This window comes from Syzygium oleosum, unplaced genomic scaffold (genome assembly GCF_021117445.2).
Source record: "Syzygium oleosum isolate NSW1041296 unplaced genomic scaffold, Sole_v2.1 Sole_v2.02, whole genome shotgun sequence".
Lineage (NCBI taxonomy): Eukaryota > Viridiplantae > Streptophyta > Magnoliopsida > Myrtales > Myrtaceae > Syzygium > Syzygium oleosum.
Genome location: NW_026607486.1, coordinates 13,844,639 through 13,862,657, shown reverse-complemented (window position 1 = coordinate 13,862,657; position 18,019 = coordinate 13,844,639). Strand labels below are relative to the sequence as shown.

Sequence of the window (18,019 nt, the reverse complement as noted above, 5' to 3'; positions counted from 1 at the left end):
ACTAACAGCGAAGGAAATATCTGGACGAGTAATAGTGAGATAATTTAACTTTCCTACTAACCAACGATACTTCTCGGGATCATGAAGAAGCTCTCCATGTTCATTATCAAGTCTCACCCCGGGGTCCATAGGTGTGTCACTAGGTCTAGCGTCATGCAAGCCCGCCTCCTTAAGAATGTCAAGATTATACTTTCGCTGAGAGAGAGCGATACTGTCATTAGTATATGCAACCTCTATGCCAAGGAAATATTGAAGATGACCCAAGTTTTTAGTATTAAACTCTTTCTGCAGAAACTGCTTGAGGCACTGTATACCTTCCATGTCATTCCCAGTAACAATAATATCATCAACGTAAACAAGAAGAATAACACACCCCTTTGAAGATGACATACTAAACACAGAGTGATCCACACTGCACCGATGCATGCCAAAAGTAATAACCGCATCACTAAAGCGGCCAAACCAAGCACGAGGAGATTGCTTAAGTCCATAAAGGGCTTTTCGCAGCCGGCACACCTTCTCCCCCTGAGCAACAAACTCGGGTGGTTACTCCATATAAACCTCCTCGTGAAGATCAACATGAAGAAATGCATTTTCGACATCAAGCTGATAAAGAGTCCACTTAAACCGGGCAACCAAAGAAATAATGATACGAATGGAAGAAATTTTGGCCACCGAAGAAAAGGTCTCATCATAGTCAATACCATAAGTTTGAGTATAACCCTTCGCAACAAGACGCGCCTTCAAACGCTCAATTGAACCATCGGGACGGTGTTTGATGACAAAGACCCAGCGACAACCCACCAATTGTTTGTCAGGAGGCAAAGAGACCAACTCCCAGGTCTTATTATGATGCAATGCAGCCAACTCCTCCTCCATAGCACTAGCCCAACCTGGATGGGCCAGAGCCTCCTGCACACTACTGGGCACAGATACAGACGCAAGAGATGATACAAAGAGAGACATCTGAGGGGTTACATTATGATAAGACACATAATGAGAAAGAGGATACCGAGATCGGGTACGGTGAGCAATAGGAGAATCGGCAGGAGTTGGTGGAACAGGATCAGAAGCTGGTGCCAGAGGTGGTGGTGGGACGTTTGCTGGTGGAGAGGCACGACCCCAAATAGGGCGAGGACCACGTCTATAGACTTGAAGTGGAGTTGGTCTAGGTAATCCTGAATCAGGCGGAGCATCAGTAGAAGGAACAGGATGTTTCTCCGGTTGAGAAGCAATCGGAGTACGCGGCAATGATTGATAAGGTCCGGAAGGTGGCAGAAGATCCATCGTTAATGGCGCCTGAAGAGAAACATTGCCAAAATATGCCTGATCCTCGAAGAAAGTTACATCAGTAGAAACATACTCCCGATGGCGAGTAGGACTATAACAGACATATCCTTTTTGAGTACGAGAGTAACCGACAAATATATATTTTTCAGCACGAGGTGATAATTTATCCGATCCAGGAGACAAAGAATGAACGAAACAGACACACCCAAAAATACGAGGACAAATAGACCACAAAGGACGATCGGGATGAAGAAGAGCATAAGGGATAGCTCCCTTCAACACAGAGGACGGAAGACGATTAATAAGATGACATGTTGTAAGAAGAGCATAGCTCCAAAATGACTTAGGCATATGGGTATGGAGAAGTAGACAACGAGCAACATCCAACAAATGACGATTCTTTCGTTCAGCAACCCCATTTTGTTGCGGAGTGTGAGCACAATAACTTTGATGTAAAATACCATGCGACGCGAGAAATGGAATAAAGGTAGAAGAAAAAAAATATTCACGAGCATTGTCAGTGCGCAAGCACTTAACAGGATAGCCATATTGAGTACGAACTTCATTATAAAATAGCAAAAAGAAGAAAACACTTCGGTACGATCTTTGATTAAATATAACCAAGTTATACGAGTACAATCATCAATAAAGGTTACAAAATAGCGGAAACCAAAAGAAGACTCCCGACTAGGACCCCAAACATCGGAGTGGACTAGCTCGAATGGCTGAGACGCACGACTCAAAACACGAGTGGGAAAAGACAAACGATGATGTTTCCCCATCTGACATGTTTCACAATCAAACTGAAGACTAGAACCAGACATAAAAGGAAAAAGGCGAAGTACGTCTGCTGAGGGGTGACCAAGGCGACAATGTAATCGATAGGAGTCATCTACAGCCTTCTTTTGAACAGTAGTGGCAGCAGCAAAAATCTCGGGATCCAAAAAATACAATCCACCAGCCTCACGCCCACCACCTATTTGGCGTCCAGTCTTCCGATCCTGAAAAACACACGAAGAAGAAGAAAAGATAATATCACAGTCAAGTTCACAAGTAAGAGAACTGACAGATAGTAGATTATGAAGAAAGTTTGGAATATGGTAAACAAATGGTAAGGACAAAGACGAACTCAATGATACACAACCTGAACCTGTCACTTTGGACTGAGAACCATCTGCCAAAGTGACTAACGTGGACGAAGCTGATGAGGTTGAGGTAAGAAGATGTTGATCAGCAGTCATATGATGAGTGGCACCCGAATCAATAACCCAAGGACGAGGGGTCGCTGTAGTGGACAAGAGACAAGTAGGATCATTGCTATGTGCCAAGGTAGCAACTGGACCTGAATGAACATCAAGCTGTCGTGCCCTAATCAGCTCATCATATTCTATACGAGTCAAATGTACCATATTCTGTCCAGACGGTGGTCTAGATGAAGGAGCTGAAACATGTAGACCCCGTAGCTCAGAATGGAGGTCGTAGCAACAATTAGCAGTATGTCCTGTATGCTGACAATGAGTACAAAAACGACCCCCACTAGCTCCTTTAGAACCGCTACTACCACCACCACGAGAGGCACCTCGGCCCTAAACACCACGACCACGACCGCGATCACGAGCTCCTTGACCACACAAGCCACCATAGCACTACTGTGTGATATAACTAAAGTTTGGGGACTCGAAGTATAACGAGCAGCTCGAGAGTATACTTCTTCTATGGAAGGTAGAGAGTCCAAAGAAGTAATCTATTGCCGAAGGGCATTGTGACCTGGACCAAGACCTCGGAGGAAGAGGACTACCACCATATTCGCTTCTCGTTGTTGCATTTGAGTAACCGTGGTAGCCGGTGGAAGGTAGGATTTGAGACGTTGACACAAAGATGAAAAACGAGCATAATACTCTCCCAACCCGACATCACCAATTTTAGCTTCAAATAAAGCTTCACACATATCACAAACTCGACTCATATTATTCTGTCCAGAATAGAGTAGAGCACATTTTGTCCATATCTCACGGGCTATCGTACAATCCATGAAAAGATGGCGGACAAATTCAACCATACTCCCCCATAAAAGAGTACGCAATGCAGCATCAGTGACCTTCCATTCTTCTTGACTAGTTGGATCTGTAGGTGGTTCCTCTTCAAGCCATCTAGACTGACGATTAGCATAAATAAAAGTAGAAAGAGCCATTGACCAAGTAGGATAATTGGTACCATCCAACTTAACCAAGGTAGTGTGTAAGCCTGTCATACCATGAGTACCACTCTTATAGGTACCAAAAGACCCTGAACTAGAAGTAGCATTAGGAGGGATCACCCCTGAAACATTAGACGGAGAGTTTGCTGGATCCGTAGACATATCCACAAATTTGACTAATCGAAAACCCCCAACAAAATCTGTCTTCAACACCACTTCCAAATAAAGAACCAATGTCTAGTGATCACACGTCCCTTAGCCAACTACTACTATCACCAACATAGATTGATCACCTCAAAAAAAAAAAGGGACTAGCTAGATGACAGACCCAACGAGGCATCTGGTATTTGCTCAGACATGGGGTCTCCAGAAAGAACAGAAACTGACCACAGTAAACAATGTGAAGAGACTGATGGCACAGAGTGTTATCAAACCTACACCAACTTGCTGCCTAAATCTTCATAAAGTGATTCTAAGAGCGCAGAACGAGAGATTACTGTTGTTGAAAATCCAACTGATCAGAGTATCCCTCGAGAATCAACACTTGAGCTCCTGACATCAACTTCAATGTCTCTTGTGGAAGAGAAAGAAAATAGACCTAAAAAAGTGCAGACAGAGGAAGCAAGCTTTGATACGAAAGAGCCTGATAAGGATGTAGTCTCCTTGAAGGCGGACAGGAGCACGACCACCGCGAAGACCAGGTTCCACACGAAGTTGAGGACCACGATCGGCCTTGAGCACGCGGCGAACAGGAGAGGGTGGCGGCTCAGTCGCACAAGCTGGAGGCAAGAAATAAGCGCGACCCGAAACTTCAACCGGGCTCACTTCTCCAGCCAAGTGAGTCGGAGCAGTCGCACCAGTGGAGCGACCTTAGTCGCACCAGCCGGGAGGCGAGGAAGGAGAGCTCGCACAGGTAGGGCACGAGCTGGAGGAGACAACGAAGAGAGAGAGAGAAAAGAGAGCCAATGCTCTGATACCATGTGGAAAAAAGGTGGCTTTCTCTCTCTTCTATTTTTGTTAGTGTCAAAAGAAGATACAAAAAGGTATATATAGGCTTAACCTTAAGCCTAGCACAGTTACAAAAAAAAAAATGCCCCCAACTTGTTAACACTATAATAAATAATAAACTCAACATAAGCCTATACAGATGCTGATTGGGCTGGATCTCCTGACCGAAAGTCTATTTCTGGGTATTGTACTTTCTTAGGAGGGAATCTTGTGACTTGGCGTAGCAAAAAGCAGAATGTGATTGCTCGATCTAGTGCTAAAGCAGAATTTCGTGCAATGGCACATGGAGTTTGTGAACTGTTATGGCTTAAAGGATTACTTGAAGATCTTGGTGTATCTGTTCCTATTCCTATGATGCTATATTGTGATAATAATGCCGCCATTAGTATTGCTCACAATCCTGTATAGCATGTGAAGGAAACAGATTCCTAAAACATAATACAAAAATTGCGGAAAAACGTGCCCATTCTACGCTTGAATCACCGATCGTTCGAAGTATATTACGTGAAATGAACATACCTCTTTTACCACAGATTAAATGCACTTATCACAGCCTCGAGAAAGAGAACAATACTTGAATTGTTGAACAAAGCCCCTTCTTCTTTGTCCTTTAGTGAGAATGAGTTTTCTGATGATGAAAATGCAACTTGCACACGCATTCTTACGTGTGTTCTCACCTTATTTGTTTCTAGACAATAACTGCCAAGTGCAGTTATTTTCTTTCATGGGCTGGGTTAGCCCATCATGGGCGGCCCATCTTCACAAAGAAAATCAATCATCTCCCACTCTCACATGGTGGGCTAAACATTAACTCTCTCTTCTTTGTAATATTCATACTAGCAAATAATCCGTGCGACCAGCATACTTCGAGAGCTCGTTGCGATGCATCTGTTAGGAATATATAGCAGCTCAAAATTGGGTACAACGTTTTCCGAGTAGATATAGTATGTAGTCCCCTAGATCAATCAGTCACATTTATATCCCCTTTGATCTCTTTTAGTATCTCGTATATTGTATTCACAACTATGATTTACTTAAAATCATAATTGGTCGACCTGTGAATACAAACATAGAATGTGACATCATAATAAATTGATCTTCCCCTTTCCTTCAATCTCTCTATTTCAGTCCAGCTCGCTTTTCTAGAAATGCCCCATTAGATCGAATCATTCATGACCATTGGCAACATCCTAAGATAGCGAACACTGAATAGAAACTTTGAGAATAAGTTAGAGTCGTAAGGGCACTAAATGAGGAACTCATATTCTCAAGAGTCTCACATGGCATAAAGTTGAGATCAAAAACTTTTGCCACTCTTATCGGTCGTCTTATGCATACGTAGTATGAAATACGTATTACGGTATTAACTCCTTTCCCGTGGAGCGTATGTCTTTACATTCAATACCGTACAGATGATAGTTCAGACATACCTAATGTCTAAACTTGAGTTCACGTATCTACTCCTCTAAAGAATCCATTAGAACTCACATCTGGCATCAAAGACAGATAAAGTAAAATATGTGGGTTATTTTACTTTCGGACATAGTAAATGTTATGTCCTCATCTTGGCACTTAGCTAAGGCAACATTTTTTATTTTAAGCTTGAGCTCTCGATTATCACCTAGATAATAAGCCTAAAAATTGTCTCATCTCTATTTATCGCACAGTAAATAGAGGCGATTACCCGTATAAGTGGGCTAATCTCATCTGTCAGACATACTTTCTCGATATAATGCACTAAGCATTAAGATGCATAAATATTAAATAAATTCATAGGCATTAATAATGATATAACAATTTCATTTAAATGTGAACATTCAGGGAAATTACAATATTCAGTACATCAGCATCTACGCAATCCTAGAGATTTTACATGACCATTGAAAACATCTCTAGGAATTGGCTTCGTCATAGGATCTGCTATCATTCTATGCGTAGATATGTACTGCAAGTTCACATCCTTTCGTGCTACCATATCCTTGACAAAGTTATACTTGGTATCTATATGTTTGGTCTTGCCATGATATTTCGGATCCTTGGTGTATGCTATTGCTGCTTGACTATCACTATTGACTAACAATGAGTTTTCAGGACTCTTAGCAACACCTAAATGATCCAAAAATCTCTTAAGCCAAACACCTTCTTGTACTGCTCCTGACAACGCCACGAACTCAGCTTCCATCGTGGACAATGCTATACATGTTTGTTTCTTACTGCTCCAAGATATGGCGCCATTATTCAGTAAGTAAACAAAACCAGAGGTAGATTTCCTTTCATCTAAATCTCCTCCCCAATCAGCATCTGAGTAGCCTTCAAGTCGCGAGATCCTTGCCTTGATAACTCGGTGAATAATTAGCATACCCTTTAGATACCTCATGATTCTTTTTACGGCTTTCCAATGTGCTTGACCTGGATTGGATTGGTACCTACTTACCATCCCAACTGCAAAACATATGTCAGGTCTTGTACACATCATAGCGTACATTAAACTTCCAATAGCACTAGCATAAGGAACACGTTTCATTTGTTCCTTCTCTTGTGGAGTCTTAGGACACAACCTATGGCTCAATCCTTCACCTTTTGCAATAGGAGTATCCATGGGTTTACAGTCTTGCATACAAAATCGTTCAAGAACTTTATTTATATAAGTCTCTTGCGAAAGAGACAATAATCTCTTGGAACGATCTCTTGAAATCTTAACTCCAAGAATATATGCAGCCTCACCCATATCTTTCATCTCAAAATTGGACGATAACCAACTCTTAATAGTATTAACCAACTCCATATTGCTTTCGGTAATCAGTATGTCATCAACATATAATGATAAAATCACAAATTGATCTTTGGATCTTTTGATATACACGCAATGATCTTCATCAATCATTGTAAAATCAAACGCCACTATGGCATTATGAAAACGTATATACCATTGTCTCGAAGACTGCTTAAGGCCATATATCGATCTTAGAAGTCGACATACTTTTTGTTCTTGGCCTTCCACAACGAAGCCAACTGGTTGCTCCATGTAAATTTCTTCTTCTAATTCTCCATTTAGAAAAGCAGTCTTTACATCCATTTGATGTAATTCAAGATCCATGCTTGTCACTATTGCCAGAATAAGGCGAATTGAGGTAAATCTCACTACAGGAGAGAAAGTTTCTTCATAATCAATTCCTTCCTGTTGATTATACCCTTTCGCCACTAGGCGAGCCTTATATCTTTCTATTGAGCCATCGGATTTGCGTTTTATTTTGAGAACCCATTTATTCCCAATAGCTTTGCGTCCTTCTGGAAGATCAACCAGTTCCCAAACATGGTTTGACTTCATTGACTCCATTTCTTCTTTCATTGCAATCATCCATTTTTCTTTCTTAAGGCAATTTAGAGCCTCATTTACATTCCTTGGCTCGTCTTCATTTTGTGGAGCGATCATGAAAGTTTCCCCTTCAATGTCAAAACGTCGTCGGGGAATACTTTTGCGACTTGTTCGCCGTATGGGAGATTGTACACGTGGTATATCATTCTCCATTATGCTCCCACTTGGATTAGATAATGACGGAATCGTCTCATCAAAAGGTTGCAATTGAGATTGAGTCGAATTCAATTCCTCACTTCTCACATTGCTTCCACTTGGACGAACTTTATCGATTTCACTATCAGGATCCAAGGTTTCAAATAGTGAGTAGTTCTCACCTATTTCGCCCTTCTTAGGAAACTCATTCTCTAAGAATATGACATCTCGTGATTCAAATTCAGTTATACTCCCACTTTCTTGCTCACCTATAAATACATATCCTTTTGAGGTTTCCGAATACCTTATGAAGATACTCTTCTTACCTCTAGGACCTAATTTCCCATACTTATGAGAAGATTCATGTGTATAAGCGGCACAACCCCAAGGTTTCAGAAAACTCAAAACGGGTTTTCTACTTGTCCATAATTCATACGGAGTGGAAATAACCGATTTAGAAGGCACACGGTTAAGTATGTAGGCAGCAGTTAATAAAGCGTCATCCCAAAAGGTGATTGATAAGTTAGCCTGCGCCATCATGGACCTAACCATTTCTAGTAGGGTTCTGTTTCTCCTTTCCGCAACACCATTTTGTTGAGGAGTATAGGGAATAGACAACTGTCTTTCTATTCCCTTTTCATCACACAAATTTCTGAACTCATCAGATAGATATTCTCGACCTCGATCGGATCTCAATGCTTTTATTTTCTTATCTAATTGATTTTCCACCAAGTTCATAAATATCTTGAAGCAACTAAAAGCCTCAGATTTATGAGAAATCAAATAGACATATCCGAATCGAGTATAATCATCAATAAATGTGATAAAATAAACAGCCCCATGTCTAGCCCTCACATTCATTGGACCACAAATGTCAGAATGGATTAACTGCAAAGGAAATTTAGCTCTTGTACCCTTTCCGAATGGTTTCCTTGTTGTTTTCCCGGCTAGGCAATGCTCGCAAATAGGCAAATCAACTTTTTCAATATTGCCTAATAAGCCCTCTTTAGCTAATCTTTGCATTCGTTGTTGGCCTATATGGCCAAGCCTAGCATGCCATACGTTCACATCATTATCACACGAAGTAGAAGACGTGAAGTGGGAATAACAAACATTAACATTTACTGAATCAACATCCAGTACAATAAAACCATCTAGAAAATAACCACAACCATAATAACTCGTACCTAAATACAAGTCAACACCATTGTTATGGAAGTTCAAATTAAAACCAAGCTTAATCAACACTAAAACAGACACTAAGTTCCGACGAATTTCCGGAGCATATAATACATCATGTAGGAACAAAGTGCGTCCACCACGCATAATTAACTGGCAGGTGCCAATTCCTTTAACCTCAGCTCTGGAGTTGTTCCCTACATAGATCCATTTCGTTCCGGTCGGAATCCGTCGGAACTCCACGAAGGCATCTCTGTCCTTCGTTACATGGTCTGTTGCTCCCGAATCTACGGTCCACAAAGGATTAGACTCAGTTAAAAATACAGAACTTGACACATAGACAAAGTTCTCAAGAATGCAAGGAGAGTTTACCTTCTTTGGCTCGCTGCAATCGCGAGCGAAGTGGCCCTTCTTGCTACAGTTGTAGCATTTCACCCTCGACATCTTCTTAACAAAAGAACGTTTTCCTTTGTCATGTTGATTAAATTTTGGTTTCTTACCCGAAGAACTTGCTCCCTTGCCTTTCCACTTCATAAACCTTTCAACGCGCTTGCGCTTGGAGCTCGAAGCCCCATGTGAGCTAGAACCAGCATAATAGATGTCGGTTTCTGGTTTCGCCGCCAAGAGGCGATCCTCTTCTAACTCAAGATGGCGCATGGCATCTTCAAAGATCTTGATATTCTCATTATGGGTCAGGTGCACCTTCATGTGCTCCCAGCTTTGAGGCAAGGAACGGATCACTGCTTGCACTTGCTGTTCATCAGTCAGAATGTGTCCAGCATCTTTCAACTCAGCGATCATGTTCGACATCTTTCTCAGGTGTTGTTTCATGGACTGACCATGAGACTTCTTATACGAGTCAAACCTTATAGTGAGCTGTCTCAGCTTGGTCACCGATGTATGACCAAATCTCGCTGCTAATGCTTCCCACATCTCCTTGGCATTCTCAAAACGCCTGAACTCTCGCATGATATCATTCTCCATGCTACTCAGCAATGTGATGTGAGCAAAGGAGTTCTTCCTTTTCCATACAGCAAATGCATCCTTATCTCTCTTATGTTGTGCAGTGTTTCCGTCTTCAGGCTCTACCATAACCAGGTTAAGAGCTTCAAGAGCCTCTTGCTCTTCCAAAGACATATTGGATTTTCATATGCCAAATTTCATAATTATCACCGTTAAGCTTCTCTCCTTTGTTCAGTTCAGCAACTATATTCTTTGATGCTGAAGTCATGGTATCTGAACATTTCAGATATATACGCACGAATTATTAATGCCATTCATTTATGCATCAATTTTACAAAAACTGATTATATTAATGGATAATTTCACATAGGCTTTAGATTCGAAAGTTCACTATGTTCCCAATCATCATCAAAAATCCTAATGTGAAATTACCGTTAATGTAATCATTAAAGTAAAATTACGTTCTTTAAAGTTACTAAAACTTTTAGAACTCCCACTCTACCAGATAATATTAATAAGACAAATATTATAATAAAATAGTACCATAAACTATTCACAATAATAAATATCCATCAACATTCAATCACTAAGTACTATTTACATTAGGAAAGAAACTAGCATAGAAAAGAAACATGAACATCAACGTGAACAGAAATATCCACCTAGGATATCTTAAACCGAACTAAAATAACATAGGAGTCAACGATTCCTAACTATCGTAAGAATTAGGAAAAGACTTAAGAAAAACTTCATTGTCAAAACCCTTTGAAAGATCGATGGTCGTATCGGTTAGCCATGAAAAGACCATCGGAAATCCCTTGGGTTTTCCCCATGGCGCATTTATTTTGCGCCAGGATGAGTTCATCCCAAGAGTTGACGTCTTCTTCGCCCCAATCCTTATGAATTCCTTTAGAAAATCCACAGCAAACTATTTGTATTCTGGAATCCATGGATCACCCCCGTCATCCCATCCACCATCCTCAAAAAATATTATCTCCGGACCCTTCCACAAATCATCAATCAGCATTTTCCACTCATACGGAAGAGTGGTTCTTAGGGCATCAATCTTTTCTGAATCCAACATATGGTATCCATTCGAGATGATATCCCGTATTATCTTGTTAACCTTCATAATGTGCATATCCATGTGACATCCATCCCACCGATAGGCAGCTAAATCAGCTTTTAATTTCGCAAGAGTATTCATTTGTTCATCCATCCTCACGACTATCGGTGTGTGTCAATGGTACGCCTTTGTTCCTGCAACAAATGCAGAACAATAAAGGATTAACATATAATCCATTGAACATCACAATAGACATTCCAATATGCACATATTGCCACCGAAAAAACGCTCCAATTCAAGCTTCCACGCAAATTTTTTTTTTTGTGGTCAACGCCGGTCAACGACGGTCAACTCCGGTCAACGATGGTCAACGAAGTCAACGCCGGTCAACACCGGTCAACGAAGGTCAACGCAGGTCAACGGTAAAACGGATGACCGGGTCAAGTCAACGGGTCACATGGGTCGGGTCACGGGTCGGATCGGGCTTCCGGGCCGAGTCCAAATCAACCGGGTTGGGCAACCGCGTGGCTGATGTCAGCGTGACGTCAGCCACGCCGCACACGCCCTCATGGCGCGTGCGGTGCACGCGCGCGGGGAGGAACCGCCACGCACGTGCCAGGCACGTGCCGGCGAGACCGCCACTTGCGGCGGCGCGTGTGGGCGCGTGCGGCTCCTCCCGGCGGCGTGCCACCCATCAAAATGCTCGTTTCGACGAGTACTACGAACCTACGCCTTCAAAAAATAATTTTGACTCACGGAAATCGAGAAACGACCTCGAACAGTACGGCCGGGTGTCGGTTTTTCGTACCCGAGCGTTCGTCGGCGCCGTTTCACGAATTCCGGCCAATATTCCGTGTTATGCACACTAGCAACGATCAGGAAACAAGAACACATGCTCTGATACCAATGAAGGAAACAGATTCCTAAAACATAATACAAAAATTGCGGAAAAACGTGCCCATTCTACGCTTGAATCACCGATCGTTCGAAGTATATTACGTGAAATGAACATACCTCTTTTACCACAGATTAAATGCACTTATCACAGCCTCGAGAAAGAGAACAATACTTGAATTGTTGAACAAAGCCCCTTCTTCTTTGTCCTGGGGAATTCCTAAACATAATACAAAATTTGCGGAAAAACGTGCCCATTTTCATACTTGAATCACCGATCGTTTGAAGTATATTACATGAACGAACATACCTCTTTTGCCACAGATTAAATGCACCACTTGCAGGCTTCAGAGTTCTTGGCGGATTCCTCTGCGAAGCGGAACTTTGTTTGCACTTTGGGAGACTTTTTAGAACTACGTTCTACAGAGAAGATTTTCAGATACACAATCACATCTCTTCTGAATATCTCCCAGTTCAATTTAAACTGCCCTTAGCAGTTACTACTTTATCCGTAACCGCCTTATCCGCAAGTAATCCCTCAATGGATGATGGGCCGGCATGATAGATCATGGACCGATCTTTCCCAACATGGGCGGCCCACATAAGATCCATCAGCATGACCGTACAAAACATGTGAAGATTGACAGGCACTTTATCAAAGAGAAGTTGGAGAGTGATTTAATTTGTATGCCCTTTGTTCAGTCTGGTGATCAACTTGCTGATGTGCTGACTAAAGGATTGGGGAGTAAATCATTTCATCTTGTTTTAGTCAAGTTGGGCATGTGTGATATCTATGCTCCAACTTGAGGGGGAGTGTTGAGAGTACTTGGCTAATAGGGGCATATTTGTCTATTTCCTTTATTATTCTATATATTGCAGCAATAAGGGTAATATTGTAATTTTGGCCGTTTTGGCTTTATTATAAATAGATAGCTTGGGGTCACGTAGACCTAATCAAGCATTCAGTTCAGTTTTTCCTCTCAACACAATTGGAGGATTGAAAGAGACTACATCACTCCGGTTTGCTTCCTGTATCTCTTGGAACGACTTTTGAATTTATTATCTTGCTCCAAAGGGCAGTTTTACGCAACCAAGTCTTCTCTAGTTGAATGGCTTATCTGCTATGAAGGTTTAGCAAAGCCTAGCTTTACTTTCAACCTGGAAAATTGCTTGGAGCCCATCATTGGGGTTTGTTACTAGCACTATCCAGCAGCTTCTTTGCAACAAAGGTGAAACCATAGACTGGATCAAAAGATCGAACCTAAATGTGACGATGTACTACCCGCTGTTGGTCTTGAAGTTGGTTCTGTTGGTTTGTTCGCTTCACTTGAATTTTGGCATCAGTCCAGATTTTCCCATTGTTTTGCTGGGTAATAGTTGGATTTCTGGGCAATTACCTCCAGATTTCCATCGTATTCTTTCACATTGGCAGAAGCGGAACTTACAGAGAATTTCAGTCGGTGTTTTCGCTGAAGCATTCAAAAAAGTTGATCCCCTTGTAATTATCAATTCTACTGCAGCTCATTCAAATTTCTTTTGTCCCCATGCCATCATTTTGGACATGAAGTCGAACAAATGCAAGGAAGACATTATGAAAGTTTTATTCCCCAAAGATGGAAGCGCTGTGAGCTCTTGCAAGTTGCAAGATGTGACCGAAGTTTCCAAGGATTCCTCTTCATCTGCCAAGGGTGCAGCACCAGTTGTGCATTTGGATGGTGCAAACACGTCGTCATTGCCGGGACGAGCAATGGGCTTAGCGAATGAGGAAGAGAAGGGCGAAGTTGTGGAAGCTCAAAAATCCAGTGAAGTGAAGAAGGACGAGCAGGCTTCATCTTCTTCTTTTTCCCAGACTGGTGGTGTGGAAAACAGGAACAGGAACAAGAACAAGCGCAATTGCAAGTCCAAAGGTAAGCACAATAAGAAAGGAAGAGGCAAGAAGAAATGAATCCTCACTTCATTGTCCTAGATAAAGTGTGTGTGAAAATTGTATGGTCTTACAATCTACAAGTAATCCATATTCTTGTAATTACATGTGGAACTTTTTAGTAAAATAGTTCTTAGAATGAAGAAAAACAGATATCTTGACAGGAAGCTCATTACTCTATACATGTCCTGAAGTTCTAGCAGAGAATAGTCATGAAAATCTACTATTCCTTTCTTGGCTGCAGATTATTGTTCCTTCGTTTTTACCTCTCTGAACCTTTAACTCTGTCATGCCTCGCCATAGCATACGTGCCATAGCGCGTATGCGATGAAGAATAAGAAAGAAATTGCAACTTTCTCTGCATATCTTATTTACTTACAGATCATCTTGATAGAGAAGTTTGCCTGATTGGAGTGAACGCACATCATGAGATCCAGCCCGTGAGAGCATATGTCCATATGGGAGTGTACATAATTGATCTGTTTGTACCCTCACCGGACGCAGGACGACTCTGTCACCGGAAAATTCTCCTATTCACGGATGGATAAGCACAACAGTGAGCCAAATCTGGCTCTTGATGGAGGAGAATGGACGATATTACTATAAGATTTGAACACTTGACCAACTCTTGCAATGAGTCACCTCCTGAACAGCTTTTGTTGTGCCAAGGACTCGTCTCCATGGCTATATGATTTCGAGCCTCGTGATTGTTCGATAAATCAACACTTAATCACCGAAGAAATAAACGAGGGATAATAAAGAACACGTGAGATTTACGTGTCTTGGTCCGAGGGTCGGTATCTACTCTTAGGAGAGAGTCGATCGTAATTAGTCCACTAATAAATCGAAGAATTACATCGCTCACACACTCGAGCATTTCTCAGCCATAAATTACACCCAAACCACGGTATCTACAAAGAAAAACAACTCGATTCGGATGTAGAACTCACGACACAAAATCACTTGTGTGTTCAGAGCTCCTTTTTTGCACGATCCATGCGGCAACAATACAGTTTTATGCGGCTAATCCAAGCAAGGCTAATTCTTGACCGAAATACCTTTGCGTTGAAAATGACAACCTTGTTAAATTAGAGTCTTCAAGAAATGAATATTGTGATATTAAAATGATTCCTTTTCAATGAACCATCGCTATACTATTGGTAAAGGATAATTATCCAAAAAAATCTTAAATCTATTATATGGAGGTTAATTCAATCATAGATTTTTGAATTTGGCCAACTTAGTCGTAAACTTTTGATGATTTGCCAATTTAATCCGTCTGGCCAATTTTAGATAATTCTCCCGAGATTTTGACGCGAACTTTGAGCTCTAGAAAGTGTGAAATTACACGTTTGACTTATAATCAATGTACCCAATTGAATTGGTAAAAAAAAAATCACCAGAGATTCTTAATGTTGCTATGGAATGACTAAACTTTGATTAGACTAGGGCAATGACCTTTGTAAAAATTGACTTTGGAGGATATTTTTAGTCCCTTTCCCTATAAGAGATCCAATAAGTACTAGTGTACTGCGAACAATTATTGAGTAATTTAAGGGCTTGCCCCATTTTGTGTCTAATTAAGGTCAAGTTTGTTTCATGAAAAATGAATAATTTAAAATCATTTTCTTAAAAATGATTACTTGCATCGCTCACACCATGAATAAACGGAAAATATTTTCATCTTTCACAAAAAATATATAGACATAAATTTTTGTCGATAGTGAAAACATTTTTCATGACTAATTATTTTAAGAGATACAAGCAATGATTTTTAGAAAAATATTTTTCAAAATATTCATTTTCCGCGAAACAAATGAAGCCTAAAAAGTTGGGGCAATTACATTTTCTGTCCTGTAATTATTGGGGGAATTCACTTTGGATCTCGATAATAATAAGCTTATTCGTGTATCGGGGAGGCTATTAATATCAAGTATTGATCTCAACTCTAGATTATTAAGTGGTTTAAGAAAAAGTTCATTCATGTGTTACTAATGAAGGTACCGGTATTAATTTTAAAGATATATGCACATATGTATCATGGGTTACTTGTCATGGAAATGTAAGAGTGATATTTCAAATATCATCAATAGAGCTGTGGGGACTAAAATCGTTATAAAAAGAATACAGGACTAAAATTTGAGCATTACAAAATGTGTGCGGATTAATTGTAACTTTTATTTAGACGCTTGTACGTGTAGGAGCCACGTGTCGAAAACCGGTGCTGCCCTCAGCAATTCCCGACAAATTTCTGATAGAAAATTTGATGGAATGATATAAATTGTAGTAGAAAAAACATGACTATTTTAATAAACTATCCATACCAATTCGCCTATTGGATAGTGAGTTAGAATTGTGATTAGAAGATTTAAAAGTTTGGCATGTTTTTATGAAACTAGCCCTAAGTATGTCAATACGACTGTGGATTGAAAATCAGGATGTGGTTGTTATGCATAGTGAAGTATGGGCTGTTAGTCTAATCGGGTATACTTGCAAACCTAGGAACCACTAATTGACCGCCACGTTTCATATGGTTTTGGATGGAAAACGTGAGGAAAATAATTAAGTTCTCATTGGAAAAATAAAGGAAAAATGACACGAATAATCTCTGAACTTTGGCCAAATACGCAATGTGATCATTGAACTTCAACCCAATATGTAATGAGGTTCATGAACTTTTAATTTGTGAAATATGGTCCATGAATTTTTTATACATGTTCAATTTGATTTCTGAACTATGTGAAAATATTCATTGCAGTCCTTCTATTAATTCAATATCAGGGACTAAATTGAACACGTAGCAAAAGTTCAGGAACTGTTTTGAACAAATTAAAAGTTCAACGATCACATTGAACATTAGGCTAAAGTTCAGGGACCACATTATACATTAATCTAAGTTCAGGGGCTGTTTGTATTATTATCCCAAAAAATAAACTGGGGATTAGTCTTGTCGGTAAAATAAAGTACATGGACTAAAATTGATGGACCGCTAAAGGTACGAAAACCACAATTGCAATTTGTGATAAAGGTTCATACACGTAGGGCCCACATGTCAATATAGGTGGTGTCGACTCAGCACTCTTCGGCGAATTTCGAACGGAAATTCGACGATAGCACTTAAATTATCGTGTTAGAGTAATATTAGATTCCAATTTGCAACCAAATAAAATAAGATCGAAGCCGAGTTCCTCCAAGATCACATGGACAAATTTGTCATAAATGTACAAGTTTAGGGTTTTTGGTGATCAAAAAAATAGTTTGGGATAAATTTATCACATGTATACTAGCTTGGGATTTTTCACGGTATTAAGCATGTAAAGTACATGGACTAAAATTGATGGATCGTAAAAGTACGAAAACCACAGCCGAAATTTGTCACGCAGAGGTTCATAACACGCAGGGCCCACATGTCGATACAGGCGGTGCGTCGACCCAGCACTTCCCGGCGAACTCCGAACGGAAATTCGACAGAAGCACTTAAATTGTCGCGGCAGAGCAGCATTAAATTCCAATTTGTACCCCAGATAAAGCATAAGACCAAAGTCGAGTTCCTCCAATACCACATAGACCAAAACGTAATTTATCCTAGAGAATTTGCGAGCAAAAGGAGCTACTTGTTAATTAATTGGTTGAGAATCTTGTAGCCCATCGAATTATTGATGCTCGGTAGCTTTTACAACGGACCGCACCTACCAAAAGTTATTTCTTTTAGACAACCAAAGGGGCCTACTTCTTTTTTTTTTAGCCCCGAAAAAAAGGGGCCTATTTATTTCGCCAAAAAAATTAATTAAAAAAATAATCACCCGTGTCGGATAGAAAAATTAGTTAAGGGCCGGTACTCCCGTTACCAACAAAATCATGTAAACATTAATTACCGACGATAATAAATAACATTTTATGCATTTGAGCTTAGATTATTAATTTTTCGCCAAACAAACGAATCTATCTCTGACCTTAGATTTGCGGAACTGGGTATTTATGCAATTA

The 18,019-nt window shown here is 40.4% G+C and overlaps 1 long non-coding RNA gene across 1 annotated transcript; it reads right to left on the bottom strand.

Moving 5' to 3' along the window:
- Positions 1-1,872: 1,872 nt before the first annotated feature.
- Positions 1,873-3,790, bottom strand: LOC130137406 (uncharacterized). Its single transcript, XR_008815850.1, has 2 exons — positions 2,435-3,790; positions 1,873-2,291 (listed from the first exon to the last, which is right to left on the bottom strand). It is a non-coding gene; the product is annotated as an uncharacterized LOC130137406 (long non-coding RNA).
- Positions 3,791-18,019: the final 14,229 nt, after the last annotated feature.